Here is a 5,478-nt window from a genome sequence, read left to right as displayed (position 1 = left end):
AGCAAATTCAGCTGAAATGTCCTTATTTCTCATAAAACCTTGAAAGAATTGTTACCTTTCCCTTCACCTGAGTCCATATTTTTTATTCACTTTCATTTTTCACCCATTTGCCTCATAGAACATTATCAGACTTAATTTACACATAAGAAGGCCTGAAAGTATTGAATACAATTTCTAAAATGGAGCGCTGACTCCACCTGCTGGCCACACCATTTCCCTGCCCATTTCAATCAAACAGCTATATCTCTGGCATGCTTCATCCAATCCTTACAAAATTTGACTCGCTTCTGTATCACTGGACTACAGACAGACCTTCCAAGTTTGGTGGCAATCTGTCAAACGGGGGTGCTACAGCCGCTGTCCTAATATGTCTAAGACCTACCTTGGCTAATTCATCTGAAATATCCTTCATAATACCTTCAAAGACTTGTTGACTTTCCCTTCACCTCAGTCCATATTTTAAGCTCCTTTCATTTTTCTGCTATTTGACTCAGAAAATTATCAGATTTTATTTATAAACCAGGCAGTGTATATTGCAGATTTTTCGCTTTTTTGTATTCAATTGGCCAGTAGGTGGAGATGGTGCTCTACTTATATTGTACTTTTTTGGATTTTTTTTATAGATTGGCCAGTAGTTCGTCCTGTATTTCATTAATGCATGCATACAGCAGGTTCATATTATACATTATGGCCAGTCACTATAGAATGTCATTATAGTGTAGTGTGTTTTTTCTTAAATGTTGCTCAGGGCATTGTAATACTGTCGAACCCACTTATCTCGACCTCGGCTAACTCGCCAACCCTATTAAGTCGATGTTTTTGAAGTGCAATCACCAAAATTCCCTCTTTGCATTAGCATTTCTCATCGGTTATGTCGATTCTTTTATGTCGCTGAACCCTAATATCTCGAGCCCGAAAGAGGGCCAAAATCGCCACTTAACATCGGTTATCTCGATCCCTGTGACTAATCGCCGGCTTTTTAAAATGTATCTCACGTGCTAAACAGCGCGTACTCAAATCCCATTCGCATGGTAATTTGCTGAACAACGCAGCGGTTAAACGCGATCTAGGTAAATCCCCATCAAAACCAAAGCCAAGCATATCCGCATGCGGCAATGACAACGAAGATGAAGAAGATGCGGACGAAGATTTGGAACAAATTCCCTCTGCCAGTGAGGTGATAAAAATGCTACAAAAAATCGACGGTATGGTTCTTTTGCAGGGGATGAAACTGTTTTAGACAGCATAAGTAATATCGAAGCATTTATTTTCAAGTAGACTGTCAAAGGCAAAAAGCAACAAAGCATTTTAGACTTTGTAAAGAAACCATATTAATTGCGTGTACGATACTTTTCAGAGCTGTCAGAGCGAAATTACTTGTGAATTTGATTTTGACACTGGTTTGCTTTTTGTGACAACGAACTACACCCCACAGGTTTTTATGTGATTTTGTGAGCGATCTTTGTGTTTGCAATGTTGGATGATATAATTAAAGGCTTCTATCGAGAATCGACGGTGGTTTATATTATATACTGGTAAATGTCTGCTTTTGGTTGGTGCACATATGCCTTTTGTTGTTAGCCAACATGTATGTACATTTATATAACATGCCGATCGCGTCAGCAAACAAATCGCGGCAACGCTGTTGTGTAAAAAAACACCAAAAACCAGTGCATGTACATTCTCATTTATTAACGCACATAAATAAATTTCAAGCATATGTCAACATGGTATATTGCCCCCATATTGGTTTTCTGTTATCTCGATCATCGGTTATCTCGACGCTTTTTGGCAACCACCTAGGCCGGCAACATAACCGGGTTCAACTGCACTTTTTGTATGCGTATTTTCTTCACTGCCTGTTTCACCTATACGCTAATTAAAATTTATTCTGACATTTACATGTGTATTTAACATGCTTAAGAATGATGACTGTATTAATGATTATAATATTTATTATTATTCATTAGAGACATAATATAAAACACATTATACACATTGTAAAATTGCAATTGACTACATTTGTCTTAACCAAACATTTAGGTTTGTGTCATTGTTTGAGGAGGCTGAAAAAGTACATTGAGGCCACAATAGTTGAGCCAGCACAATTGACATAATATTTCGCATATGATGTGTATGCCATTCTTACATACACAGTGTACAAAGACCACAAAGTGTGATAGTAGCACTCATACTGTATATATATACTACACAACTCCCTACATGGCAATATTCTTTTGAATATACAATTTGGTGTAAGTCAACACAGGCATCACAAACAAAGCTGGATCGTTATTTTGACATCAATTTAACCATGGCATCATGACTGTAAATTACATGACATATTATGTACTACAGAACTGTCACAACACATCATTAATGTTTTGTTATTGCAGAGTAAAAGTGAAAATAACTCAATAAATACTACAAGAAAAATTGTGAGACATTATAGCAATAAACATCCACAAGCAGCAGCACATTTCACTCAAAGTACCTTTGCTGTCAGACTATAGTGTGTGGAGATGATTTCTGGTGCATTTCACTTCAGGCATCTGTGTGTAGTTCATACTGTCTGTGTCCAGTCTCTGAGTCCTTTAGAGAACGCTTTGGTTGTCGACAACATGGGCGCAGGGAAACTTGATGTGGTGAGTACGGTGTCACTGATATGAAGATAAGGCACTGGAAAAGAGAGTAAAACCAGAAAGCTGCATGTCAGCCAATCAGACACTTGCAGTTGTAAAGTGAAACTACTTCACAGACAAAATAATCCATCAAAGAGGCAAACTCACCAGGCCAGCCCATCTCATTGTTCCAACGTACCAGGCAGTGTGATGTGTTAACGAAAGTTGATGTGGTGGGCATGGGGTCAGTGTCATCAACAGCAGGCGCTGGAAAAGATTAAAAGATTAAAAGCATGAACTGGCATGTAAGTTAGACAAACACTGACAGAGTAAAACTAGAACTACACCAAAGAGGAAGAAATGTCTGAAAAAGGCAAACTCACAAGGTCAGCGCCTGCTCCTCTGGCTATGCAGCATTCAGTGTGATGTGTCACACTCCCAATGTACAGCTGTATGACGGAGGATGCAGTATAGCAGAGCTTCAACAGACAGATGTGTGTTGGCTTGATCATCAGGGAAGCACATGACAGTTGTGCCTTAGTAACCTGAGGTTATACATAGGAGAAGGCAGGTTAAAACATGGAATATAACAATGTAGTAGGGATTTCTGACAATACTTAGTTACCCAATTTATAAGCTCATACACTGCAAACTGGTATGTCTTAACTAGCATGCTCATGTTAAGTGAGAAACTGTCACTCACGTACCTTTGCTTTGCCCACCCAGTCATGGCACATCCACTGTGTCTAGATGAATGTCTCACACACACTGCCCAGCTTTCCCACTTAGATTTTAGGTCATCCACATGTATGACTGTTTAGTGTTACTTCATTTTAGCTGTTTCAAGAAACACACAAAACATACACATTACTCCAAAAATTACATCATATACATAATGCCATAATACAGTCAGTGTACATATGTCCATTTCCTTTTACAGTGTGAAAGTACACTCTACGACACTATACAGAGACATGTCAGTATATGGTCTTACCTTTGCCCATAGATGTCTGTGCCTCTTCACCCTCTCACCATTCTTTTCAATCAAAGCCTTGCTTTGTGAAATTCTGTGTCTTTTCAGCACGTTTTGTGGTACAAGACATTAGTTTGGTAGTGTCTACATCTGATGGTACTTCTTCATCTCCTTACATTTAATTCATTGTAATTATATATTCTACGTTACATAAGCAACTATACATTTACATTTTCCAAGTGTGTGGTGCTTTGTAAAGAGGTTCAGTGCACTGTACTGGCCCACAACACAAAATTTCTATATAGGCAACAATGCATTTAATAAATACTGAATTATATCACAGGACATCTAAAATTGTTTATTTTTTTGTGGAAAATTCATGACATTAACAAGTTTGGCATACTGCTGTTGTGAGGTACTTGACAGAGCACATTACCTCCCTTTTCAAAGACCACATTGCTTGCTCTGTCCTAAACTTCCCCTAGCCCCCACACCAACCCCCAGTGCCATGTGCCCCATCCTAGCCCCCTTATGCCTAGCCCTAGTGACCCTCCCGTAACCTTAGTCCTATGCCTAGTGGTAACCCAAGCAGCCCACCTCAGACTTATCCCCAGCAACAGGCCGCCATGTCCAGCTTTAGTACCCCCTGCCTCAGCCCCAGTGCCAGCTTCCTGAAGCCCAGCCGCAGCCCCCAAAAGCATGGTGCCAGCCCCAGGCCCAGCAGCAGCCCCCTCAAGGTCGACCCCAACCCCCAAAGCCCAACATCAGCCTCAGGCTAAATGCCAAGCCCTGGAACACCAGCTCCACTGCCAACCTCTGAGGCCTAGTTGCAGCCTTCTGAAGGCCAGCCCTAGTCCTAGCCCCCCACAGCCTACCGGCAACCCCAGTGGTAGCAGCTGACGGCCAGCCCCAGGCCTAACCCCCAAAGCTTGGCACCAGGCCAAGCCTCCCTGCCAATCCCCCCTAGTACAGCCATAGCCCCAGTCGCAGTGCCAGCCTCCCGAGGCTGACGCACCCCAGAAAACTATCACTGCAGCAAAAAATTTATGTTTCTTACTCATAATGTCTTTTATACAGTTTCTTACAGATAATGTGGCACTACACATTCATGATGGCTGAAATACATCTACATTGCTGAAATAAAAATTCTATTAGTCAAAATATTTTTCGCATACACATGATCAATCAAAGTGCCTTTCCCAGTGGTTGCTTCTTTGACAAGTTGAGCATACCCATGTTCTTCCATAAAATTAGCAATTGTACTTACTGTCAAATGATTTACTGCATGACAAATTTTTTCATATTTTTTTATACAGTTTCTTATACATGATGTAGCACTATACATTCATGATGGCTGAAATACGTCGGCATTACTGAAACAGAGATGCTGTTAGTCACAATGTCTTTCACATACACATGATCAATCAAAGTGCCTTTCCCAGTGGTTGCTTCTTTCACAAGTTGAGCATACCCATGTTCTTCCATAAAATTAGCAATTGTACTTACTGCCAAATGATTTACTGCATGACAAATTTTTTTTTTGTTTTTTTATACAGTTTCTTACAGATAATGTAGCACTACACATTCATGATGGCTGAAATACGTCGGCATTACTGAAACAGAGATGCTGTTAGTCACAATGTCTTTCACATACACATGATCAATCAAAGTGCCTTTCCCAGTGGTTGCTTCTTTCACAAGTTGAGCATACCCATGTTCTTCCATGAAATTAGCAATTGTACTTACTGCCAGAAGATTTTCATTGAAGTCGCCCATGATGATTTTCCCACCTTCCACACTGTCCAACTGAGTGATCAACTGCATCAGGTTCTTCTGAAAGATTGTTAGATTATACAAGGGTGGTCTGTATAGTACCAAGACTGT

General features: G+C 40.3%; 1 long non-coding RNA gene across 1 annotated transcript; it reads right to left on the bottom strand.

Moving 5' to 3' along the window:
* Positions 1 to 2,818: 2,818 nt before the first annotated feature.
* On the bottom strand, positions 2,819 to 4,117 carry LOC140587731 (uncharacterized). The gene is made up of 4 exons (XR_011989408.1): positions 3,616 to 4,117; positions 3,329 to 3,458; positions 3,005 to 3,166; positions 2,819 to 2,888 (listed from the first exon to the last, which is right to left on the bottom strand). It is a non-coding gene; the product is annotated as an uncharacterized lncRNA (long non-coding RNA).
* Between the last annotated feature and the right edge of the window lie 1,361 nt (positions 4,118 to 5,478).

The sequence above is a fragment of the Paramormyrops kingsleyae genome, chromosome 2 (genome assembly GCF_048594095.1).
Source record: "Paramormyrops kingsleyae isolate MSU_618 chromosome 2, PKINGS_0.4, whole genome shotgun sequence".
In the NCBI taxonomy this organism is placed as follows: Eukaryota; Metazoa; Chordata; class Actinopteri; order Osteoglossiformes; family Mormyridae; genus Paramormyrops; species Paramormyrops kingsleyae.
The sequence above is the reverse complement of the archived record's forward strand: the minus strand, read 5'-3'. Positions and strand labels throughout refer to the sequence as shown.